Consider the following 12,695-nt stretch of genomic DNA (forward strand, 5'->3'; position numbering starts at 1 on the left):
ATTACTTTCCATGCTACTATTGTACTACAGATTGTATAAAGTTTAAAGATTTTCATATTTACTAAACATATAACGAACGAGACTGAAACTATTTAAGTCCGGATTAAAAGTAGGCCTAGAGTTTTGAAAAGCTTTTGATGTGTGAGCTGACTTCTAAATACCAGCTAACCTTAATGGAAATTTAAGATTTTACTTAATTCCAAAGTATTAGTACCTTCTGTAGCACTAATGTAGAATTTTTCAAACACATATGAACAGCCAATCATACAAACACAAAGACCTATATTACTAGGATAATTCTATTCACAGGCTGTTTTAACGTACAGTTATGCACAACATGTGCATAAAATAGAATATTACTGTTTTATGTTCATATCTAAGGTACGGTTTTACAGTAGTTCGAATACTGGACGGTATAGGACAACAGTGATACCAAGGATAGTGCACCTCACTGCCTTTAAATTTTAAAATTAGTTGATTTATCTTAAAAGCAAAGGTTGTCTAGTGACAGTAATAGATGCATTATAAGTCAAAAAGACATTAAAATTCATAAATTCAGTCAAACTATTGCAGCTAGGATTCAGACTTCGATGAACGCAACCAAGTAACTGAAAAATGACTTTGACAGACGAATTTAAGAATTGCATGAAAGTATTTATAAGGTACTTTCGGACACCAATATTGCTATAAGACACCACAAAAACTGTATAACTTCTTTGCGTCAGTAAGCGTAATTTGACATTTAATGTTTCGAAAGACAAAGTATCAGAATGGGCGCTAGAATCCAGAGAAGACCCAGCAGAATTCAAATGTATTGGATGTGTTGCATAATCTGTTTCTACAAAAGCCATAAAAAAGTCTAAAAACTCAATGGGATCGAAAAATTCGAACGCGACTGAAACTTGAATTAAACATATGAAGCTCAGAATGACGATTCAAAGTTATTAAAAATTCGAGGTGAAGACCTCATCACCAGAGGGATGTTATACCATTAACATTATATGAACAACGTCAAAAACGTCTCAGGAAAATCTCGTGGTTCCACTTATTAGAAATGTTCTGGACAAGTTTTTCATGTTCTAGTTGACTGTGTGGACATGACGACCTCATGCACCAGCAGCGAATGTTCAGTCTGTCTGAATTACTCGATTGTTTCAGAAGATAAATCTTTCAAATATCTCAATTGTGTACAACATATCCTGCTCATAAACTGCAAGAAAAGCTAATTGTTCATTATGGTAATTTTGTTACCACCCTGACTCAAAGGGAACAGAGACAATCAGATTTCACTACGAGCATACAAGATGCAGCAGCTCCAACAGTAACACTCAAGTAGCAAACCTTGTCATTTTGAACTCCAATTATGCACTCTGGGAAGTGGGGTATATAAAACCAGCATACCTCTTGCTGCATCAGGCATTTTGAGCGCAGAAACTACAGAAAACGGTACATATGATCCACGAAGTTATCCGTCACTACATCATATAGTGAGAGAAGCTTTACCCAAACTTCGTCTTGTGTTTGGCAGATGCATTGTTGACAGTGACGTCCATTGTGCTGCTGACCAGCAATATGCAACCTTAGAAGATGCTGAAAGAAAGAGACTTGTGATGTCTGACTGTTTCTTTTCGTGCTGCACTGGAACTGTGGCACCACTTCGATCAGGTCTGTCGGTATAGCTATATCAGGAATACGCGCATGAAATCATTCATAAACCTGCTCATTGGTACAGTCATTTTTTCTCTGTTTTGTTCCTAAGAACTTGCGAATCGGAGCATAAAATTAACACTCCTACGAAAAGTGGGGCCTAATAAGCCCCAGAGCAACTTGAAAGGTTATTAATATTGGGCTAATAAATTTGTATTTAAATGAAATTGCCATTTCATTTGATTCATTTCATCAAAGATTGCCAGAAATCTTTGGCAATAAGGATTAAATGGGTTAAATGGATTAACGAGATTCCCACTGTCCCTATCTAATATCTAGAGAAACAACAGCCAAGGGAACGGGCTTTGAGAAATCAGCGGGGAAAAGAGTATTTGATTCAATGGTATTTGATTCATTTCATCAAATGAAATGGCAATTTCATTTAAATACAAATTTATTAGCCTAATATTAATAACCTTTCAAGTTGCTCTGGGACCTATTAGGCCCCACTTTTCGTAGGAGTGTTAAAGGATTTCAGCAAGTAACAACTTGCTGTTACATGATAAACTCATATTACCAAATGTAATTGAAACATTAGGGTGTAAATTCAAATTGGCTCAATAAAACCAATTCAAATAGCATATTCTAAGAGTGTTAAAAGGTTGTATCTCGTTGCTGTGGCAACCACCTAGAGTTTCAGTTATTTAAATGTTGCTAATATTGTATTTCGAATGATAATACAATATAGCAGTTAACTACACAGCATGTTTTAAACAATTTTGATGGCAAATTTCTTATTTTACAATATAAGTTGACATTCAAGCAGGCTACTATAGCAATTCAACTACATGTTTTTACGTTCGTTTTAATATTGGATACCTCAATATTTTAAAATGTATTACAAAAAAACGTGACCATTTTTGTTTAGTACAACTGGCAGATTTGAATAGTACACATGTTCAGCTTTCCAAAGGTATATGGTGAATACATATCAGAGATTGAGAGATTAAACTCCAAAAAATCACACCCCTGTCTCACATCTACTGGTGAAAAAGTACTAAAAAATGTAGCAAGATTACTAAACTTGTAACGGTAATCAGTAAAGCTACAATGAAAGCTGATAAAATTATAGTTATTACTAAAATAGCACTGATAATTATTAAAACTGGGCTGTAAAATTGTTAAAGTAGCAGTAATAATTACTAACATTGTGGCGATATTTATTAAAATTGCAACAGTCTTTACGAAGTGATAATTACTAAAACTGTAGTAATGTTTATGAAGTTTTCAGAGATGATTACTAAAGCTGTAGTAATGTTTATGAAGTTTTCAGAGATGATTACTAAAGCTGTAGTAATGTTTATTAAGTTTTCAGAGATGATTACTAAAGCTGTAGTAATGTTTACGAAAGTTACGATGTTAATTACTAACATTAACAGTTTGTTTTGGCTGTTGTTAAGCGCAAAGCTACACAATGAGATATATGTACTTCGCTCACCTCGAGTATCGAAACCTATTTTTTAACGTCGTAAACCTGCAAACTTCCACTGAGCCGGCCCGGCATGGCCAAGCGTGTTAAGGCGTTCGACTCGTAATCCGAGGGTCGCAGGTTGGAATTCCGGTAGCAACAAACATGCTCGCCCTTTCGGCCGTGGGGGCGTTATAATGTTACGAGCAATTCCACTATTCGTTGGTAAAAGAGTAGCCCAAGAGTTGGCGGTGGGTGGTGGTGACTAGCTGCCTTCCCTCTAGTCTTACACTGCTAAATTAGGGACGGCTAGCGCAGATAGCCCTCGAGTAGCTTTGCGCGAAATTCAAATAAACAAACGAACAAACAATCCACTGAGCCTGCGACGGAGCCATTGTTTGTCGTGTAAGAAAACTGGTTACGGAACGCAGAACTCATGTTATATTTCACAAATCTTTCCGCTCGAAACATGGAATAACATTATTTTTAAGCAATTAGTTATTTTTTCTCTCAGTCCAAGATAAAAATAACTACGTCACATTAAATATTTGAGTCATTTTTGTCTGTGTTAAAATCTTTTGTTTTATATTTGCTAATAATGTATTCGAAGGTTTCAGATAAATTTAACTATAAAATCAATAAAAAAATACCAGTAAATGAACAACAAATAAGCTAAAATAAATAGGTTCACACTAATAAAACCAGTATTTCCGAGATCACATGTGGAGTTTTGTTTTTGTTGATTTTTTTTTTCCACACTCAATAGGACGCATTCACAGCAAACTGCCCTTCTGGTGAAAAAATAATAATAATTTTACGAATTTATATAGGTATTAGCACAGTGCTTAATATCGATTCTATTATTATCTTCCGAATATTTTCATTATCTGTAACGTATTCATTACTTTGTTTCGTTGTTCCTAAATTTGGGTAGCAATTAGCAATATTGTTTAAGAGTATCATAATAATTATGTTTCTTTTTCTTTTAAATATGGAATATTACATTTTTAATTGTTGTTTTACTGTAAAAATATTTTCAACTACTGTGGTTACAAGTTTATTTTACTTCAACGTCGTTGCTTATAACAAAGTGATATCAAAGTTTTCATGTCACAGTAGTTCCCAAACTATGTCCCGTGGGATAATTCAAATTTTCGAGGAAAACACGGCGACATTGACATCTATCGGACACTGCGTGAACTACTACCTCGAGGTAGTTCACAGTTTTAACATTAGATCGCGCTACATTCCTTTCGATGACGTTCTCGAATGTTTGAGATATGTTTTTGTTTACTTGTACTTTCGCTTACGCCAGTAACTTCTCGAACTTTCTTGTTTCTTAGATTTTGTATATAAATATCTCCTGACTCTCTGGGTCTGTCAGTACACGAAATAACTAAAGGGTGTCATGGTCCAAGTGTCTGTAAGGTCTAGCAAAGTTCAGTGAATTATTTAGTTGATTTTTAGTTCTTGTGCATAAAATGGAAAGATATTTGAACATTCATAAGAGGTGTGCGAGTGAAGAATAGGATGGCAAACCACAGACCAGTGACAAAGTTGTGAAGAAACGGAAATATGACGATATTTATCTAGATTTTGGTTTTACTTTGGTAGATGTCAATCATGAAGAGTGTCCACAGTGTGCATTATGTCTAAAAGTTTTAGCTCCGGAGTGCATGTTTCTAAGTAAACTAAAATGTCATTTAAAGACCAGTCATCATAACATGGCTAGTAGATTCAGTGATTATTTTACCAGAAAGTTAAAAGAATTGAAAGAACAAAAAGTACATTTTTTAAAACTAGCATCAATGCCAAGAAATGCAAAATATCAAGCAATAGTCGTAAAATCTAGAAAGCCTCACACCATAGCAGAGGAACGGATAATTTCCGACTGCAGTGGATATGGTAAACATTATGGTTGGTGAATCTGCAGGAATACTACTTTCAAAGGTGCATTTATCCAACAATACTATCAGTTATAGAATCCAACACATGGCTGAAGACCTCAACGATCAGCTAATTGAAAAAATGAAAAGGGAAGGAATTTGAGTTACAGCTAGGTGAGGCGACGGATAGTAACAAGGATACTCATTTGATTTGCTACACACAGTTCGTGGATGGTGATAAAATTGTGGAAGATCTTCTCTTTTGTAAAAGTATTATTGCAGATACAAAGGCTTCAAGACCTGTTTGAGATCCTTGACAATTTTATGTGTGAAAACAGCTTAGACTGGACTAAATGAGTTGGTGTGTGCACCGATGGTAGTCGCTCTATGTCCAGCTGTTATGGAGGATTGCAGGCACTCATAAGAAGCAAAGCTCTTGATGCACTATGTACCCACTGCATAATCCACAGGAAAGCCCTTGCGTTAAAGCACCTAAGTCCTCCACTGAACCTAGTCCTAGAAAATGTATTGAAAGTGGTAAACTTTATAAAAATTGGGCCACAGAAGACGAGATTTTTAAAAAGCTGTGTGATGATATAGGATCTGAGCACACATCTTTGTTGTACTACTGTAGCTCCCAATGGCTCTCCCATGCGTTTGAATTACGACAGAAACTCTACTTTTATTTCGAAGAAGAAAAACTCAAATGTGTTAAAAAAATTCTTGGATACTGATTTTTTTGTCAAAATTAGCATATCTGTGTGATCTCTTTAGAAAACTAAATGCGTTAAGTCTCTCTCTGCAGGGAAGCAACACGCATATTCTGAAACTCGTAGAGAATGTTTCAGCCTTCAGAAAAAAATTACTACTATGGAGAAAAAAGATGAACGAAGATGGTGGCATGGACTGTTTCCCCTTGTTGCAGCAACTTGTTACATCTAATGAAGTTTATTTGACTCACGAACTAAAATCTATTTTTGAGGAGCATCTAACACAGCTCAGTGACTGGTTTGAAAATTACTTCCAGAAGATATGAAGAAGTTTGCATGGATCCAAGACCCTTTCAAGGCTAACGCTCCATCTGAATTTATCTTTGCAGAAGGAAAAAATCTTATTAAGTTGTCTTGTGACAAGACTTTAAAAAACAAAATTTGGCAGCATGGAACTAACTGAGTTTTGGATATCAGTAAAAGATGAATATTGACTGCTAAGTGCTAAAGCTCAGGGAATCCTATTTCCATTTGTAATGTCATATCTCTGCGAAGCTGGTTTTTCGGCGGCTGTTGTAATAAAAAGCAAGTACCGCGCGAAAATCAATGTGGAACATCAATGAGGGTGGCGGTATCCAATCTTATTCCAAGGTTTGAGAAGCTGTACAGTGCCCAACAGATGCACACATTCCATTAGTAATTGTGGTTGTTTAAAAATGAAATAGAAATATTGTTTCAATTTACGTGTATTATTCTTCCAAACGACTACTAGGTTGTCAGGACATAAATACTTACGTATTAAGTTGTTTGGACATAACTACTTAATAAACGGAATTGTTAGGTTTATCTTTTTGCTTAGAGGCGCCGTGAAAAAAATTGTTGAGACACTAAGTCGCAGTGAAACGAAAAAGTTTGGGGATACGCTGGTTTATGATGTTATCCAGATTTTACACATTGTGCGCCATCTACTACTGCCGCAAGTAACTATAAAACAAAAGTAAATTAAGAAGTTTATGCAATATCACACACACACAGTAGCACGACGGAAATTCTGTAGAATTATAAATGCTAGAATACTGAGTTTTGAAACCTGTGGTAAGCAGAATTCAGATAGCAGAATATACCTGTGTGCTTAACAACAAACAGTTATACGATACATAGTACTTGATACAATGTCATTCTTGTATTATAAAATTTATAAAACCATATATGTTGCTTGATATTTAATATCAATTTTTTTAATTTCTTTGTGTTTTCTTTAATTACTATTTCAAAAGTAATTAAAATATAGAAAATAGAAACTTATTAAACAAGATAGGTATATTAGCGAGCAGCTTGAGCAATACTGATACGGTAGGGTGGGTTGCACATGTGCAGTGTAGTTTTCAACTTATCTCGTGGCATTTCTAGTCAGACATGGTTCAAAGGTCAATAAAAATTTATTAAATATAAATGAATGTATACTCTTGAGAAAATTAAACTATTTAAGCGAAACATTTATGCTTGTTACTGCACTTTTCAGTCATTCTGGAAAAAAGAAAACGTAATTTATTTCATAATTTTTACGATGTTCCAGTGTCGATCAAATAGACTAATACTGTATAGAGTTAAGACAGAGGAAACAGCAAATAAAATATGAAGTTTTACAGAAAAAAATGCATTTAAAAGGTTTTGGGGATTAAGCAAACGAGATTTCAGACTTTTGAGCTGAAGACAAGTGTTTATAATCCTAACGTGAAAATCACTTCGCACTAGGACTAGTAAAAATAAACTCGATATATTCATGAACAAATCTTTCTTTTAATATATTAAAACTGCATCACTGAAAGATTTGATTTGTGTGTGTGTGTGTGTGTGTGTTTTTCTTATAGCAAAGTTACATTGGGGTATCTACTGTATCCACCAAGGAAGATTACATCCCTGATTGTAGCATTGTAAATCTCTTTACTTATCACTGTCCCAGTGGAGGGAGGGGACAATTTAATTCTTATATATAAAAGGTATGTAACGTTTACTGAAAGACTGCCAAAATTTGTAAAGATACACAATCTATATAATTAATTAGTAGTATGAAAAGTTTAACTAATTACAAAGTGGTCACGTTGTGGTCAATTTGGTATATGAAATAATGACTTAGTAGAACACATATTATAAAAATATGTGATACTTCAGATTATTACAGTTCAACCTCAGGACGTGGATATTTGCTAAACAATGACTCATGTTAATAACACACAGTGTGTCCTGCAGGTTGTTATGGGCACACGATACTGTAGGGTGTGTCTTGATATGGCTTTAGTATAAGATGTTGTCAACTTCGTGAGGCAGAGCAATGCATATTTGTTAGTTGAAATATAGGCCTAGTAAAAGTTGTTGCCGAGTAGTGCAGATACATTAGTTGAAACGTGGTTTTAGTATATGCTGTTAGCGTCGTTAAGCGGAGTGGGACATGGCCTCTGAATGGATTTGACCCTAAGGCTATCTCCTGTTCTGTAACTTGCTCATTTACATACGTTCACAATAAAGCATTTTAAAAAATTAGGAGGAATAAGAAGGGGAAGTAAAATAATATTTAAAATAAAAAGATATCTGTCTCTTCTAAATTTGTTTTTATACCAATTGTATATCATTATTTATACCTTTTATATACATTTACTTTGAGCTTTTATTAGGCTTAGTAATTTGATTAGACTGTAATTATTCCCTTGCTGCGGCAGCGGTAAGTATACGTACTCACAACGCTAAAATCGGGGGCTCGATTCCCCTTGGTGGACACAACAGATAGTCCGATGTAGCTTTGCTATGAGAAAAAACACACAAACACACATTCTTTGTCCCCACCATTGGTTCAGTCGTCGATGATCTAATATTTTAAAATGTACCTCTTCATCAAATTCTGTAATAGTCTAGTACGTTATGTTGGATCTATCTATGAATACGTTTATTTAATAAACACCGTAAGTATCCACTCAACAGGTCCTGCACATAAAAGATATAACACAACTTCACCAAACTAATTCATATGGAAGTATTATTATATTCTGATCACGCGTAACTCAGTTTACTGAAAGCTAAACTAGATCCATAAAATTAAGGTGTGACTAGTTTCACTAATGAAACCACAACATTACGAACCGGTACGTGTGATATCTTAAACCAGAAAATTGAATCTTCATCGTACTGGCAGCTTTTCTTGAAGTTCAGTAAGAAACGTAAGAAAATTTGATTTACTTCTATAGTTGCAGTTAAACTGAGAAGCTTTCTGTTCTATTTAATCTCAACATCTGTTCATTGGATTATAACAATACATGCTCTATGACGTCCAAAATAAACACATATGTATGTGCATGTATTAATAGAGTAACAATTGGTCCAATATTGGAGTTATGTTTTGCCAGCTTTCTTTCGTACTACGTAACTTGATACACAATAAGCCATTTTGAATTAATGTATAAATTTACTATATGTCGTATAAATGTTGTTTTTTCAGACAAGCTGTAGATAGCAAGGCAACCTGTGAGTTCGAATCTCCGTCACCAAACGTGCTCGCACTTACATGCGTGAGGGCGTTATAATATGACGGTGGCTGGTAAAAGAACAGCCCAGGAGTTGGTGTTGAATAATCGCCTAAATTAGGTATGGTTAACGCAAGTAGCCCTCGTGTAGCTTTGGGCGAAATTCAAAACAAACCAATGTAATCAAACCGTTTCTACTATTTCAACTTTCTTTAATCCCTTACATTTTCAACACATACGTAATGGCCGCTTTTTAAAAATATTTTAATTCTATTTCTTTGGTGTGGCAAACAGTTTCTTATCTTATAGTTGTCTGGGGTGACCATATTTTACCAATCAAGAGACAGCCAAATCTGAGAAAGAATAAGTTAAAAATGATAAAAATAACGGCTTTTAGTGCAAATAATTTTTAAATGTACTTAAAACAAAAAAAAAAAATAACACAAAATATTATAGCCAATGACTAACGTTATTTATAAAAACAGTGTTAGCTGTGATTAAGCAAAATTCTACTTCTTCTCAAGCCGTCTACATGACTTTCAAAGATAGGACGTGACCTAGTAATTAGCTTTAAAATCAGAATATTCATGGTTTGCGTCTCGTTGCGCAAAAACATACTTGGTATCTTTGGGGCTGTAGGTGCGCTACGTGAATGACAGTCAATCCCTTCCATTTGGTCAGACAAGAGCTGATGTTGACTAGCCCCTCTCTCTCTAGTCTGTCAGGTTAAAATGAATGACGATACACAGGTTTAGAGGTACGTTTTGGCGAAAATTCTGAATGAAAGAAACAATGCTTGTTAAAATAGTTCAGCTTGTTCACTGCTTGTATATCCGCATTTCGTACTATGTGCTTCATGAATTTAGTTGTGATACAGAGTTTATGGAGTTAATTTGATGAACGTACTAAATAACGTGCACGTTCTAAATTTTGGAACATTAATAATAATAATGGTCCAGATACTTCATTTTTCTCACTACATCATGGCAGATGTACTGTTAACACATGATATTGCAAACAGAAATGGGATCTAAATGAGACTTAGTATATTAAGTAACTTTTCGAAAGCTCATCTTTGTGTTTTTAGGCTAATATATTTTTTCTGTTATTAAAAATATATATGTTATTTAAATTACTTTCTTAAAATATATATAAATACTCAGAAATCAAGTTCGGTTGTTGTTAAGCAGAAAGCTACACAATGAGCTACCTTTATACTCTGTTCTATAACGTATAAAGATAGTATCAAGTCATTAGACTGTCTCTAAATAAAAGTATAATAAGAAAGTGGTAAACATAAGATGCAGCACACTTAAATTAAGAAATTAATTAATTAAGAAATTTTGGTGTGAAGATGGTTCTCATTTTGCGTTTGTTAGTTGGTTCATAATATTATCTAAAAGTGTTTCAGAAAACGTTTATCCATAAGAACGATTCATATCTGTATCTTCAGTGAACTTCCGTAACGTTTCAGCTGTGAACAGGCGTCATGTTATTTTAGCTAAAGGCTAGTAATGTGAAATTTAGTTGAATACCTTCTTTATAGGCCCGGCATGGCCAAATAGTTAAGACACTCGAGTAGTAATCCAAGGGTTGCGGGTTCGAATCCCCGTCACACCAAATCAGCTGTCGAGTCGTTATAATGTTACCGTCAATTCCACTATTCGTTGGTAAAAGAATAGCTCTAGAGTTGGCCGTGGGTGGTGATGACTAGCTTCCTTTCCTCTATTCTTACACTGCTAAATTAGGGACGGCTAGCGCAGATAACCCTCTTGTAGCTTTGCGCGAAATTCAAAACCAAAAACCTTTATTCAAAGGAATATTTAATTATTTTAGAACCTTTATACTCTGGATGGCATTAGATGGCGCCAGTCTACGAATCTGTATCTCAGAAACAGTACAAGTACCTGAAAATTTATTTACTAACTGTTATAATTCCCAAAGTCGTTTTAAATTAATGATTAATTAACTAAACAGTGTCATTAACAACAAATATTTCTGATATTATTTACATTATTAAACAGAAATAACGAAATATATAAAATACGAGGAAATATCGTGAAGTGAACAAAAGCTCAAAACACATTAAATATTTAGTTCTGTCAAAAACACTTTATAGGAATCATCGTTTCTTTTTTAAGGGTTCAATAAAACTGTTAAAAATTATGAATCTTAAGGTAAGAACTTGAGAAAAAATATTCAGTCTTCAAGTTTCAATGCCAAGAATCACAACCATATATTTTAATTGGGATGTTTCTTCATCTTTCTTTTAAATATACACATTAAATGATGATGGTTATTACCACTTTAAAATTTAGAAAATTATGTAGCCAAAGTATAGGCTGTGATGAAAACGGTATAACCAAAAAACAAAAGATTAGAGGGCACAGGATAGCTCTGTGGTAGTACTGTACATTTTGGAGAAGACCACTCAAAATGTGAGAAATGTTTATTGTTATTACTTTTTTATTTCTTTAGCTATTGTCTTACAGCATAAAAAACAGAATGGGAAGTAATTCGCAACGTTTATATCATTAGTGTTTTTAAATATCTGGTAAATAAATTGAATTACAAAAAATGTCACAAAAAAGCGCTCTGAGCTTTGGAACCGTGTCGTTAGGATAATTGTTGAAATCGTTCTAGTCACTAAAACAAGAACAGTCTAAGAATTATCAGTGGGTGATGTTGACTGGCTGCTTTTCCTCTAGTCTATATCTATTTCAAGTTATGAACAGCTATTTGCAATTTTGTGTAAATGTAAATGTGTAAAATAAATAGACCAATCCTACAAGTAACGTTCGAAACAGTTTTCTTCACTAGTAGGTACCTAGAACGAATATTAGCAAATATTTATACTCCTTCCAAAATGAACTATTTCTGTAATAATCAGTGATGACGAGAAAATCCACTTGTAGAGAAAAATATATATGTAAAAACGACTGGTTTGGGTTGTTTCCTCTTTCTTTCTTTGTGAGCCTGACGATGACCGAAGAAGGTCGAAACGTTGTCCGCTTCTCTACATAAAAAATTTTCTCAACCCAAACCAGACGTTTTTACATATATATAATTCTACAACAATGTTTTAGTTTTGAAACAGTATTAGACTGGTTCACTTGTACATTCAACAGATATACCTCTACTTTTATTTATTTAGCAGTAAATAGTCCGGCATGGCCAAGCGTGTTAAGGCGTGCGACTCGTAATCTGAGGGTCGCGAGTTCCCATCTCCGTCGCGCCAAACATGCTCGCCCTCCCAGCCGTGGGGGCGTTGTAATTGATGGTCAATCCCACTATTCGTGGTAAAAGAGTAGCCCAAGAGTTGGCGGTGGGTGGTGATGACTAGCTGCCTTCCCTCTAGTCTTACACTGCTATATTAGGGACAGCTAGCGCAGATAGCCCTCGAGTTGCTTTGTGCGAAATTCAAAATAAACAAACAAATTTAGCAGTAAAAACCTTTAAATGTTTTCAT

This window comes from Tachypleus tridentatus, chromosome 1 (genome assembly GCF_004210375.1).
Source record: "Tachypleus tridentatus isolate NWPU-2018 chromosome 1, ASM421037v1, whole genome shotgun sequence".
Lineage (NCBI taxonomy): Eukaryota > Metazoa > Arthropoda > Merostomata > Xiphosura > Limulidae > Tachypleus > Tachypleus tridentatus.